The 14354-nt window shown below is 55.9% G+C and overlaps 1 protein-coding gene across 4 annotated transcripts in view; it reads right to left on the bottom strand.

Moving 5' to 3' along the window:
* The window catches only part of NDRG1 (N-myc downstream regulated 1), a 53924-nt gene extending 41281 nt beyond the window's left edge, over positions 1-12643 (bottom strand). The window contains exon 1 of one of the 4 annotated variants that reach the window (XR_014308470.1): positions 12339-12466. The gene's annotated coding sequence lies outside the window, so the exon portion shown is untranslated. Of the gene's footprint in view, positions 1-11846; positions 11881-12230 lie in introns of those variants that run through there. The other 3 variants (XM_082719342.1, XM_082719343.1, XM_082719341.1) reach the window with 3 other exon arrangements.
* Between the last annotated feature and the right edge of the window lie 1711 nt (positions 12644-14354).

The raw sequence follows: 14354 nt of genomic DNA, 5'->3' as shown, positions 1-14354 counted from the left end.
CCCACCCAGCACATCACAGTCACAAGTAACCCCCACCCCCCGCTCCGTGCCACCACTCCTGCATCGGGGGCGGGCAGGGAAACCAAGGCTCGAGGACACAACTGCCTTTCTAGGGAAAGGGATGGACTGACACCCCAAGCCGGGTCCTCGCCCACAGCCCCCAGGCCCCCCCGCCTCACCCAGGACATTTCTCATGGCGTTCTTTTCATTAACTTGTAACTGGCATGCGGTATGATGTTCCTTTCCGGAGACATTTGTTTCTGGAGGGTGACCGGTATTTTTATCCATTACGAAATGATCACCACGGCAGGTCTCCAAGTGAGGACAACGGTGTGGACTACAGGACCTATGTGGCTACTGAAAGTGTAGGCAGTGAGCTCGCAGATGTTAGTCTAAGCACTATTTTGGGGTGTCTCCTCAGGCAAGGGCAACCAAAGCAAAAACTGGATGATATCTTGCTGCATTTGGGTAGGACCCGCATCACTGATCCTAAGTCCGGCAGCCCCAGGCTGATGACCAAAAGGGGATGGAGAGTCAGGGGAGGTTCCCCGTATGAAGGCCGGGCGCAAGCTTCGTCCCCTTTCATTCTCCAGCTAGTCTTAACCCGGCGTGCAGGGCTCTCTGCTCCGTGCTGGTGAGGACGGGGCCAGGCCAGGAACACCTACCTCCATCTCCACGGGTCTACAGGACTCGACATTCAGAGGGACTTTGAAGGAGAAAAGGCTGTCAAGGCAGCAGGGAGTGGGAAAGAGGGTGCGGGAGAGTAAGGTGGGAGAGGCAGGGGGGAGGCCATGGAAGGTCAGAGTGGGGTTGGGCAGGGTGGGGGCAGGGTGGGGGCAGGAGTGGGAGAGCAGGTGTGGGGCGAGGGGGCAGGGAACGGGGAGGGTGAGATCAAGGATGGGGAGCAGGGGTGGGGCAGTGAGAGGGAAGCAGGACGGAGCCGGGCTGAGGGAGCAGAGTGGGCCGGAGAAGGCTCTGATTGGCTCTAACATGGGGAGGCACAGAAGGATCAGGAAGGGACCCCTACAGAGCTCAGCAGGAGCGTTCTGGACTCATCAGCTGTCCCCGGAGCAAGCTCTGGGCAGTGACGCGTGGCCCAGCACTCCGGAGACACAAGAGGGCCGAGAGAGCGAAAGCTATTTAACTAGGGCTCCTCTGAAGACCCATTCTTAGAACCCGTGAGAATCTTCATCGTGAGGCACCTCTCAGAGGTCACCCTGAACCCACCCCCTGTGCCAACATATGGCATTCTGTGGGCAGATCCCCCGGGATGCTCTGGTCTGGGGCCCCAGCACGATTATCCCCAGCAGATAACCAGCCCCACAAGAATGCCTTTATGCAGGCTTTGGAGTCTATGCTCGAGAACATTCTGAAAACAAAGTCGGTTTTATGTTTGTGAGCATTCCTGGGCAGCCGCCAGTTCGGAGGCAGGAGGCATGAAAGGGAGAAATCTGTCGGCTTTGCTAACTCAGCCTGTTCGTGGTCCCGAGACCCTGGCCCGTGGGACACCTTCGCCTACACAGCCTAAGGAGCCTTCCAGAAGCCCCGGGTTCTGGCAATGCCACCCTTCCCATTCCACAGGCTCCTACACGCAGGGCAGCCCCACCTGCGAGCTCCCCAGGACTGGGAGCTACCTACCTCGTCCCCAAAGTCGGACCACAACTCGCTTGTTGATTACATGAACAGGTCTGATGCAGTCTAACAGCCACGTCTGTGTTTAAATTCAGTCTTAAATCATCACTACACCACAGGAGCGAGGACTTGAAACAGTCCCCATGCCCAAGGACTCCAGTACATGCCTGCGTTCAGCCCAGCGTGGTGTGTGGCTTTCTGATACTGGGATCTCATCAGAACCTCAGCCTCCACTGGACCGGCTCCCTTATTCTCCTTCAGAACAGGAAAGAGCTTCATCCCAGCCCTCCCCGGTTCCTAGATGTGCTCCCGGGGCAGCCTCCTTCCCCCACTCCCTCCTTTTCCTTCCTACAACTCAGCTTCCCAGTCCACGCCAGGCAGCAGGTCCAAGAACTGGCCAGTCTGTCTTGAAGATCAAATACTCAAGAATCACTGCTTCTCTGGAGCCCCTGGGGACCTCAGAGAGGCTCTGGTGAGGCCCCCGAAAACCCCCGCCAAGTGATTCTCCAGACAAACAAGTGATTCGGTTCCCCCAGAGGACATTAGGAATGTCTGGAGATGTTTCTGATGGTCACGGCCCGGATACGCTGCTGGTGTCTCGTGGTTGGGGGTCAGACACGCCGCTCAGCAACCCCGTGTTGCACAGGACGGCCCCCGCGGCACGACTGTCCCGCCTCAGCTGTTAACAGCACCCAGGCTGAGACACCCAGGTCTAGATGGAGAAATATTCATAGGGCCCTGGGGACTCTGAGGTCTGTGGGGAGATTGGGATAAAGCAGAAGCAGCTTCCGTACTACGTGTCCCCGGGGAAGGTGGGGGTGCCGCGGGTCCACGGCCGCCTGTACTTGTGAACGCGAGTTTTCCGGCAGGGCTGTGCCAGGTCACTGCCCTGCACCAACCACGGCTGCCCACACCCGGGCTGCTGAGGTGCTCTCTGCCCCTGGGGCATGCCCCCCTTCTGTCCCTGACCGCAGGCGGTCAGTCTGCCAGGGGCAGAAAGACAGGTGACTGCTTCCAACACAATTCTGCTGACTCGGGCCAGCCCAAGGCCAGCCCGCACCCCGTTTTCCTTTGCCTGACTCAAAACACCTTGCAAACTTTTATTTAGAACCTGTTTGCCTAAAGAAATCTTATAAAACAGATTTACAAAAAAGCCAAAAAAAAAAAAAAAAAAAAAAGCTGGCATGTATTGGGTGACACGGAGAATAGGACCCAATGCCCCCTGGCAGCCCCCCTGAGCCTCCCCCTCCACCCCACCTCCTACCATGGGTCCCTGCCACCCTGTGCCTCTGTGCCCACCCTCAAACACCCTTCGAGTCCCAGGAGAGTGGGCTTTGAAACAATGATTCGTTCAGAAACTGTTTTCTGTACTCGCTTCTCCCGTGCCCAGGACCAAGCGAAGTGTGACAGTTCCCGTAAGTTTTGCTGACAAGGCCCTACTGTGTGATGGGTCAGGGGCAATGTCATGAGCACAGCCAGGCCTGCCCCACCGAGCTCGCAGTCCGGCTCACCCCACCCCCGACCCCATCATGGCTGCCCGTCTCCCCGCAAGGCCACACTCTCCCAGACTCAGAGTCCCACATGTCACCCCCCCACCACCACCATCACCTCGCCTGCAGCCCCGGGGGTGGAGGGACCGGCCTGGAATGGCACAGTGCCGGTGCGGACAGACTGGCCCGGATGCAGAGGCCTCTGCTGCATCGTCAACTTCTTCACCACACTTTTCCTTAAAGCTTTTGCTACAGGTTTCAAACCCACAGCAGCGAGACCCTATGGCCCGTTCAAGGAAGCAGGTCCAGCAGCTCACGCCGCTTTGCAGGCGACTCTGATTTCCTTCACCAGGAGGGAGGGACGCCGGTGGGGTCATCTGGTTTGGGGTGCTATGCCTGGTGCCCCCAGGCCATCCGAGGCCCCACATGTCTCAGCAGGTTCTATCCCCAAGCTTACGGCCCAGCACTGCATGCCAGTCCCTGCCCCTCTGCCACCTCCTGGAGAGTCCCAACACAGAACATCAGGTCCCAAAGGGCCAAGGTGATCTTTTCGAGAAGAAGGTGACAGGGCAAGGACATACAGGGCACTAGGTGGGAGCCCGGGTGTCCGAACTCCAGGCCTCTGGCCCCACCCAGCATGACGATGGGTGAGCAGCGTCTGCCCACTGTGTCCCCAGAAAGCACAGACATGGAATCAGATCAGGACAGATCTCCGGCCAAGACCCCAAATCAGGGCCGAAAACCAGCTCTGAGGCAGCACACCAGCTGCCAGACCAGTTCACAGCACCACGTCCTCCTCTCCCACAGGCTCTCCCCAGAAGGAATTCAGGGGAAAACCATGGTGGACAAGGGGACAAGGGGACAAGGGGACAGTCACCAGAAGCTGGTGGAAGACTGGAGGGTCAGCCTGAGCGTCGTCATTTATTAGCTCTGTAATCCCTGCCAAGTTCCCCAGCCTCATGGCCTTCGTTTGTGCATCTGTGAAACGGGTCCAACTCCTGCTCCCAGCAAGCAGCAGTGTGGCTTGAAGACTAGAACACAATCTGGCACACGGCACAGTCTCCCTGCCGTAGCCACTGGGGATACATCCCAAGATCCCCAGGGGACACCCTGAATACTACGCGCACCGTTGTCCTGTATACACGCACCTGTGTCAAAGGCACAGTATGAACGATACCTCCTAATAAAATGCAGTGATTCTAACGATATACTGTAACCAAAGCTTTGTGACTGCGAGCTCTGTCTCTTGAAGGATCTTACTGTGCCGAGCTCACCCCTCCTGGAAGGGTGTCGTCGCTGTGAGGTGACGTGCCCACAGGACCAGATGGAGTGAGGGGAACGATGCAGGCGTGTGTCATGGTGGCAGGCTACTGTCCACCTTCTGAGCACATGTCAGAGGGAGGGTCATTTGCCTCTGACCCTGGTTGACCGTGGGGAGCTGAAACCGTGGATAAGGGGGTGGCTGCTTGACTGCTTGACTAATCAGTGCATTCCCCCTTCCTGGTGGCCCCAGAAATCCAGGGACATCTGTGAGGACACACCCTGGGTTTTATACGCTATGAGTCCCCAAATCAACCCAGCAAGGAGGGGGCGCTCACAGAAGTTCGGCAAGCACCACGTGGGTTTCCCACGATCAGACCCAGCGCACCACCACGGGGGTCTTCCTTCCATTAGCCATGTTGGTGAATGAGTAACGAGGGCCCAAGGGCAGCTGGGCGAGCACCTTTCCGGTTCAGTAGACTCAGGAGACAGTTAGCAATTAGCTGGACCTCCTGGGTTCCAAGGGAAGCCAAGACTGGCATTTGCCCAGAGAAGGGAAGACCATGACCCTGGGGATCTGGGAGGGCAGGAGACTGAGGTATGCTGGGTCATGTGAGACCCAGAAAACGGTTAACCAGTCACGGGAACCAGGGACACTCAGAGCCTGTGACTCTCAAAAGCCTTGATGCAGCAGCAGCAGCCCTGGCCAAGGAGTCAGCAGGGCACAGAAAGCCAGTCATTCTGCTGCCATGTGACCTTGACCAAGTCATTCAGCACCTCTCTGGGGGCCTCAGCTTCCCCACTTGCGAACCAGACTGAGTGTGCCCTAGGGACATCACACGGTCCATGAGAAACGTGGGGACGAAGGCTGCTGAGATGGGAACGTGCTTTACCCAAAGGCCACAAGCGTCCTGCCCGGATCCACCCAGCCTGGCCCAAGAGGCCACAGACACAGACACACCATGACAAACAGCACGGGGACAACGTCCCCAGTGTTTACTAGACTCTGAATTCCATACTGCCTCAGAGCTTCTCAGGACCCAGAGGCGGGCACTATCATGTCCACCATGTGACAGACAGGGAAACTGAGACACAGAGCAGTGAAGAAATGTGCCCCAAGTCACCTACCTCAAGCTAGCCCAGGTTCAAGAAACCTTTCAGGAGAAAGCTGACTGTGCAACTGGCTTGGTCTATACTGGGCGCCCACCCTTCGTCCAGGTGGGATGTTCTTAAGTTCTAAAGACAAGCTGCCTGTGGCCCGGAGGCTTTTCCTGTGGGAGGTCAGCTCAGGGAGTCACGGGCTTCCCCTCCACCTCGCAGTCCTGCAGGGCCCCCATGCCTAGGCTTAGGCTCTGGACAGAGTCCCCGTCCTAGACTTTCCTACTTTCCTTCATAATGCCCAGAAAGGCTGTGTTTTTAGCTTCCCTCCACCTTTTTTTTTTTTTTTTTTGAGTAGGTTCCATTCAGAACATGGCACTCAATGTGGCCTCAAACTCACCACCATGAGATCAAAACTGAGCCGAGGTCAAGAGACAGACACTTCACGGAGCTACCCAGGCGCCGGCAAGATGCCTTCAGCAGTTTTGACACTTGGAGAAAGTGTTCATCGCCTTGTTCTATTTGTGCCCCGTGGAGGTCCCCGGCAGAAGGCGGGGCTCACCAGCCCGGCTTCCAGATGGGTAACCCGAGGCACAAAAGCAAAGGTCCACATGACTTCCGAAAGGCCAAGACCCACTCCTTCAATGTGGGGGCACGCATGCAGAGCAGGGGTGGACAGACGGCATCCTCCTGGTCACCTCTAGTGGAGCAGAGGGAAAGGCAGGCCAGGAGGCTTTGTTGACAAGCTTGCATCGATTGTGATCGTCAGCAACTGGCCCAGATTTTGTCCCCTCCGTAACACACCCGGTTTCAAAGCCACATGAAAGTGGTGTTCTTTCCAGCACACTGGGCTCTTTATGGAACAGAATTGAAAAGGGGGTAGCAGGGGGTGGGGTGGAAATCAATGTGTGCTGCTGCTGTTGGACATAGCAACGTCCCTGGATACTGCAATCCCCGAAGCTTCCAGAACAGCCCCACGTCCATATGAACCTCAAGGAAAGCAGCCTTGGGGTATGCCTTGGCTACCCGTTTCTTACTGTAGATAGAGGCAGTGTTTTCTTTTTTGGCCAAGGAGATTGTGATGTCAAGCTGTAAGGTAGTTCACGGTTCTCTCTAGATCTTTTGAAACTCAAGGCTCTAGGGAGAGTAAGAAGTTGGTGGTCTTAAATGGCCATGTTTTTCTTATGTCATTGAGCTAGTAAACAATATGGAAGAACCTAGAAGAACTGGACTTTCAAGAAAGTCCCCCAGTTTAGGGGAACGAAGTCGAGAACAGGGTTCTCAAAGTCAATAAAATGGTAAAAATGCCAAGCAGAGGGGACATCAGACTAGAAATTCCTAGAGTGTCCCCTTCCCGCTTTGCATGGGGCCTGCTCAGCAGCATTCAAGAAACTGCTTGATGCCAAAAGAAAGAAAAAGGAATCTTCCAGAAAAAGGCTAACCCCAGCTTACAGGGCTGGAGCTAAAATAGGACAGCCTGTGTTCAACCAGAGCACAGAACTAGCCAGGGGGTCTGGGACACAGAGCAGGAAGAGGGAAGGGCTGGCAATCCATCACCACCCACCCCCTCTCTGTAACATGACCCAGGGATCTTCCTGAAGCTTCTCAGTGGAGTCTTGGCAGCCCGATCCATGGTTTGGCAGAGAGAAGACCATCCAGAGAACAAGCAGAATAATGGAAGTCTGAAGGAGGACACTGGTGGGATTCAAGGATTCGTCTGCAAATCTGCAGGACAAGCATGAGCTACCCTAGCTGGTCTGTGAGATATCAAAAGCCCACAAACAGAGCCAGTGTTGGCACAGGACACGGAAACAGATTCCTCCTACAGACCCTTTGTCCCAGAGATGGGACGGTTGCCACATTGACAGGATCCTTGCTCAAAATGGTCTCGCTGTTTCCACACTCTGGATGGTCTTCCGATCTTTCCTACACAGGTTGGCCCAAGTTATTTGCTTCATAAACAGAGGGTTTCTTCTGACCAACGCTGAGTGCCTACTAAGTGCCAGGCCCTCAGGGTCCACAGGAACAGGGTAAACAGAGACTCAGTCCAGAATGATCCAAGGAGGGCACACACACCAGCATGCCAGCTTGGAAGGGAAAGCCAGCGACAGCTTCCTGGAGAAAGGAGGCCAGTTCAATGCTTGTTAAGGACAGAGGAGAGTCGGCCAGGGTTCCCAGCTGGGGAACTGTGGACCTTTGGGCGGTGCCCAAAGAGCTGTAGAGAATCTTCTCAAAGCCAAGGGCGTGGAGCTGGGATTGAGATGGGAACAGCCTAGAGCTCTGGTCCCTATCTACCCCTTCAAGGAAGGCTGCACGTGGATGTAAGATTCATACTTGTATTGAGGTTTCTACAGATTTCAGAGAAGAAAAACTATAAAGTAAAAGACAGAACTCCTGGGCGCCTGCGTGGCCCAGTGGGTTAAGCCGCTGCCTCCGGCTCAGGTCATGATCTCAGGCTCCTGGGATCCAGACCCGCATCGGGCTCTCTGCTCAGCAGGGAGCCTGCTTCCTCCTCTCTCTCTCCGCCTGCCTCTCTGCCTACTTGTGATCTCTGTCAAATAAATAAATAAAATCTTAAAAAAAAAAAAAAAAAAAGATAGAACTCCTGAACAGGCCATTCAAGGGCTGCAGACACTAACGAGCCTCAGCTCCCACCACCTCAGCTGGACTGGAAAAGCCCAGACACAGAGCCTGCACAGACCTTCGCCAAGGGGAGCACATCCCATCTCTCAGAACACCCACCTCCAGCAAGCCTGGGCTGCCATGGCAGGAGGCCAAGAGGGCATCAGAGAACTCACCTCTACCTCTGTAGCACACACTACCTTCCGTCCATCTCTCGTCTCCAAATGGAAGGAGAAAGAAAAGCAGAAAGGCAAGGCCTGGGATCAGGCAGGTAGGAACTGCCACACATGAAATGGGCGCATGAAATGAATCAAGGAAACCAAGTTCATGCTTCAAAGACAGGTCTAGAAGGGTCTGGAGAACCTTGACACCACCAGGATGGTCCACCTAGAACAGGACCCCACTCACTTGATTATAGACAAGCAGGTCATCTGCCCGTGCCTCAGTTCGCTGACCTGAGAAATGGCAGTAATGTCACGTATCTCAGCTGAATGAGGTGATGAGCTGAAACATCAAGGCTCCTTGGCCAGGTAAGCGGGGCTTACAGAGCACCAGGGTATGGAGGTACAGAAGTATGGGCTGCTCTGGCCTCTCCTTTCCTTTCCCTCTCCGCAGTCATTCTGGAGCAGATGGCCTCAACTCCACCAGCCTTCACGACACCCCACCCTTAATCCAGCCCAGGCAGCTTGGAGATGGTGCAGATTCCCGGGGCCTCCCAGACTTACTGGGCCTGGAAATCTGCATTTCAGACAACATTCGCATTACATTCTTTTTTTTTTTTTTTTTAAGATTTTATTTATTTATTTGACAGAGAGAAATCACAAGTAGTCGGAGAGGCAGGCAGAGAGAGAGAGAGGGAAGCAGGCTCCCTGCTGAGCAGAGAGCCCGATGCGGGACTCGATCCCATGACCCTGAGATCATGACCTGAGCCGAAGGCAGCGGCTTAACCCACTGAGCCACCCAAGCGCCCCTCGCATTACATTCTTATGCTGTCTGCATCCGCTTAGTTCTTTTGGAAGAACTTCAAGAAGTTCTTGAACTCAAACCATGAGTTCAGTCCCTGCAGGCACTTTCACCCGCATGGGCAGGCTTAGGACACAAGTCCCTGAAACTGATCGCCAAGGAATGCCTTGAGAAATGTAATCTGTGGGAATCACTGACAGCCAACACCTACATGGTGCTCCCACGTGCCAGGCACTTTTCTCTGCTCTTTCTACGGATTAATTCATTAATATTTACATGTCCCCATGAGACAGTGTCTGTTATTCGCATTTTACTGGAGAGGAAACTGAGGCACTGCACTCCTCATCACATCTCTGGACTTTTCTTTCATTCCAGTTTTTTTCCAGTTATCCCAACATGCTGTCATGAAAAGGAACAAAGGCCTCTGGGGTCAAAGTCCGGCTCTCCCACCTTTCGCCACGTGGCCACGGGCCAATCTTTCCAACTCTCTCAGCCTCATTTTTCCCATCAGGCCGCGCTCTGGCCAGGAGGACGGGGGTTAGGAGGGATGCAGCAGCTGACTAGGAAGACTGTCCTGCCCCTCCCTGCCCTCTCCCAGCCAGAGTCTTAGATGCTGACTCATCATCCTGGCTTCCTTTCTGAGGCACAGGGACTTTGAGTCACGCCTTGGATGGGATTCTCTGGAGCTGGGTCCCAAGAAAGAACAGCAGCTTTGGGCCACCAAAAACACACAACACAACCCTTCTTCCACATCCATGCCAAGGCAAGCCCAGACCAGGAGCTTTCTGTGAGCCTGGTGGAGGGAGTCCCCAGCTCTGTTCAGATCTAAGTCCAACCTGGAGGGGGCAGCCAGAATCCAGTCAACCATCCCTCAGCAGGGCTACAGCTCCTCCTGCTCACTGGACTGATTTCTGCTAAGTTCTCAAGAACATGTGACTGACACTAAATAAATAAATAATCACCACATTCCACCTGGAAAGTTTCCTCACCAAGAAATGCAATGAAGACCCAATGTCAGCTATGAGAGGGGCAACAATCAAGACCAAGAACCCCTTTCACCACCTTCAATAGCAACCAGAGGGGTCTGGAGGGCCAAGTTCCAGCTCTGGCTCAGCCTTGGCAAGTCATACCCTGTATCTGGGCCTCAGTTTCTCTCTGTAAAATGGAAGATACAGAATCAGGAACATGTGTTGAGTTCCTGATTCCATCCCAAATTATCAGACCGACTGTTGGTAGTCTTGGATTTGCTCCTTGCTCCGGAAGACTCTTGCTCTGGGGAGGGAAGATCCCAACAGGTGCTGGAAGGTCTTCCTGGAAAGCCAAGTCAAACACCACCACCCCGAAGGTCAACTGCCTGCTTGGGACTCTACCCAAGAGATTACAGGGGAATGGGACAGAGGAAAGGAGCCATTCAATTCATTCAATGCATGTATTTGAACTCCTGGGCCAGGTACCAGGTTACAGGGCAGGGCTAGGGAAGCCTTCCAACTCACCCTCTTGTGGGGGACAAGGTCCCAGTAAACGAAGAGGTCACAGTTCAGCGGACACCCCAGATTTCACTGCTTACACCAGGGCACCATCCCTCACAGATCCCCAACACTTCCTGATCACCTCTACCTCGCCATACCTGGGACCCCCACCCCGGGCCACACCAGCACTTACACTCTTTGCCTGCATTTCTCCCCCTGAATGGGTGAGCCCCTTGAAGGCAAGGGCTGGAACTTGCACTCTACCTTGCTTATTTCAATTCGTATCTGTGAAAATCAGTAAAAACCTAGCATTTTCGGTATAGGAGGAGAGGCTGGTGAGCTTGTCTTCGAACTGCATTTTCATAGCAAGAGCAGTTTGTATTTCAATATTTGGCTCATCGGAGGTGGCTGAGAACATTAAGTATGGCCAATGGACATCACAAAGAAATAATGCTCTCCCGTGCGGCCAAGGGCTGAACTCTGAATCTTCAACCTTTTCCCAGTAACTTAAAGGAAGCAAAGAACTGAAGGGCCTGGAACACTCGAAGATCTGAGCCTGAACCTTCCCCAACCAGATTTCCCTCCCCCACTGGCTGCCAGGCACCTCCCCTTTCCAGACACATATGGGTGCTGCCCCGACCCACAGGGACGTCTGACAGCACAGGCGACAGAGTGGCTGGGAGGGGGGGCATGGGGACGGTGAAGGAAAAGACTCACTAAATCCCAGCTTCAGCCACTCAAGTGACAGAAGTGGTGACAGCGCCTTCACCCCCAGCCCACCACTCTCCACACGCCCTGCGCTCCCCGCCCCAGGCTGAATCAGAGGCCGCGGATCTCCGAGGAACATCGGAGTAATTCCAGCTGTTCTTCCCTCAGGAGGGCAGTAGAGGCGGTCCCCGAAGGCAGGGGGACCCGGGCCAGGGAGGTGGGCGGAGGCGAAAATGACGCCACTGGCAGCCTTGGCCGGCGCTGGGCCGCCCCTTGCCCACACGACCCCTCTGGACCAGGCCACCTCTTCGGTGCCACCACAGCGCCAACCCCGGGCCACCTTCGGGGACGCACCCTGCCCAGCGGTCCTGGCCAACACTCGCTCCCGCGCGTCTGGCACGCACTGTGACACACTCAGACCCTCCCTCCCAACCCCCCCCGCCCCCCCGGCAGCACACACGCACGCACGCACACACCCCACCCTGGCTTCGAGGCTGAATCGGCCCCCGCCCCTCACCCGCACATCGGTTCAGAGCTCAGTCGGGAAACCGGACACACCCACGCCCCTTTCTCCAGCCTCAGCTCGCCGCTCTCCCATACTCACCTCCTTTCCACACACGCGCGCTCACACCCTCCTTCCCCAGACACCCCACTCGGAGAATACACCCCACCCCAACACGTGCGCGCGCACACACGCACTCTCCCAGGCCCTCCTCCGGCTCCCACTTCCAGTGCGCTCTCAGGCCTGCGGCGCCAGCTGTGACTCCGGGTGGCGCTGGGAAGCGCGACGAAGGTGTGCCCAGGCCGGCTCTCTACCCCTCCCTGGAACCCAAGATCCCACTTTCCCACTTGGGGGAAGGTGAGCAGGGACCTTTTTTTTTTTTTTTTCCCCTTCCTCCTCCTCACTGATCGAAACCCACCCCCCATTCCAGCGGCGGCCCCGCCCCAAAGCCCCTCCGCGCGCCCTCGCCGCAGGGTCGCCACGCACTTGCAGCTCTGGGGGCCACAAAGAGCGATCCAGAAGCCGCAGCTGCAGGCACGGGGTTATCGATCCCGGATCCCGCCCTGCCCGGCACGAGGAGGGTGTCGGGCTTACCTAAGGTATAGAGAGAAAAGCAAAAGGAGCCGGAGCGGGGCTGGAGGCGCGGCGGCCAGCGAGCGCGGAGCAGAGCGGCGAGGACGGGCGTGCGCTCCGTAGACCAAGCTGGGAGCCCGGCGGGGTTTGTTTATGCCCGGGCGGCGGGCGACTTTATAGGCGCCCCGGCCGCGGCCCCGCCCCGCGCTCGCCCCGCCCCTGCCTTCCGGAACCCGCACACCGCGGGGACACACCCCTTGCCGCTCCCTCCTCTCCGGCGCTCCTCCCGCTCCCGCCAGCTCTCGGGGACCGGCCGGGCGGAGGCTGAGCGCGCCGGGCGCCCGCCGGAGCCGCCGCCTGTTGCGCAAGCCTTTGTAGGGGCGCGGCGGGGAGGGGCCTCCGAGCTCTGGCTGCGGTTAGGCTGCGCGGTCGCCTTCCTCCCCCGGAAGGCCAAGGCCTCCGCGTGTGCAGTGGGCATGTGCCCTGGGGATGAGTCCGTGTGCTCGCGCGTGAGCATGTGCTGTGTGTCTCTGTGTGACCCAAGGGCCCCATCTCGGTCTCAGAGTTTCTTGAGTCCCATCGCGCCACGCCCTGACATCCCTGGTGGGCGACTCCCTACTTCCTCCAAGTCTCAAGATCTTAGCTCCCCAACCCGATTTAACTGCCTGATTTAACTGCCTTCCGGGGTGAGTCCCTGGCATCCCAGGGAGCGGCTCCCAGCGACTCTCACTCCATGCCCCTGTCTTGTTGCATCATCTCTCCGCTGAAATCCTCGCTCCCACTGAATCCATCGCGTTCATTCTGTTCACCCCATCAGCTCTAAGCCCAACCGTGCTAGTCCTTTCCCTCCCTTGGCCTTCTGCCCTCCCCCAGGAGCCCTGGCTGGGAGGATCCTCACCCCCTGAGTCTTCTGCTGCCCAGACCTTGTTCTGAGCACCCTTTGCACTGTTAGCTGCCCTTCTCTGCGGCTTCGTTTTGTTTAAAGATTACCTCGTGTTCTCAACCCACCCTGCGTATTAGAATTCCCAGAGGAATTTTTTTTAAAGGATACCTACCAGGGGTCCTAGGATGGACCCTAGGCCAGTTGTATCAGAACCTCAGGGATTGCAGAGGAGGAATTGGGGTGTTTTTAAAGCTCTCTACGTGGCTCGAATGTGCAGCCAGGTGAGAACCACTGCATTAGAGGAAGACCTTGTCACTGTCCCTCAGGCCCCGGCAGGCCTCATACTGGCAGCTCAAGGGCCCTTCCCCCACCCTCCTCCTTCTGGTTAGTGACAAACCTGTTCCCTCCAGCAGCCCATGCTTTGCTCAAGGCAAGGGACCTGACTCTCTGTGCAGCCCCTTTACCTCCATAGGCCCTGACATTTACTTTTCCTGTCATTCCACAAATATTTATTGATCCTCTGCAATGAGCCTGGTTCTGTGCTCAGCCACTGGGATAAGAACTGAAGAGGCAAAATCCTTCCCCTCAGGAGCACAGCATAGAAGACTGAGTCTCTGTTCTCCCATCCACACAGCAAGAAGGCTACACCGAACTCATTCATTACATACCTGGATTAAGCGCCTACCGTGTCCAGGAACCATCCTAGACACTAAGGACATGGTCATGAACAGAAAGTTCACGTCCTCCGGAGCCAGCCTGCGATCTGAAGACCCTCCCAAATCTGGCAGCCCTTTACCCGCCTCACGTAAATCCATTTTCCCTTACCTCCTCTGTTTTTGAGCACCTCTGGTTTATTACCTGCCAAATACACAGAGTCAAGTTCAAAACTACAGAGGAAGCTGCCTCCTCCTTCAACAATAAATTGAAACGCTAGTATGTGGGCCACAGAAGGGCATTTTGCCAAGAGAGGCCATTTCAAGATCCTCCTTTGAGGAAGTCTTTGGGGCAGAGCACACAGAGCAGCCCAGACCTGCAGCCAGAGGCCTCAAAGTCGCTCTATAGGAGCAGCAACTTTCCAGAAGACAGTGAGCAGAAAACATATTCCAGCAAGGGGAGGGAAGGTGCCCAAGGCATAGAGAGGAGAAAAAAAAAAA

This window comes from Mustela nivalis (assembly GCF_964662115.1).
Source record: "Mustela nivalis genome assembly, chromosome: 2".
NCBI classification, from domain to species: domain Eukaryota; kingdom Metazoa; phylum Chordata; class Mammalia; order Carnivora; family Mustelidae; genus Mustela; species Mustela nivalis.
This window is presented reverse-complemented; position numbering and strand designations above follow the sequence as displayed.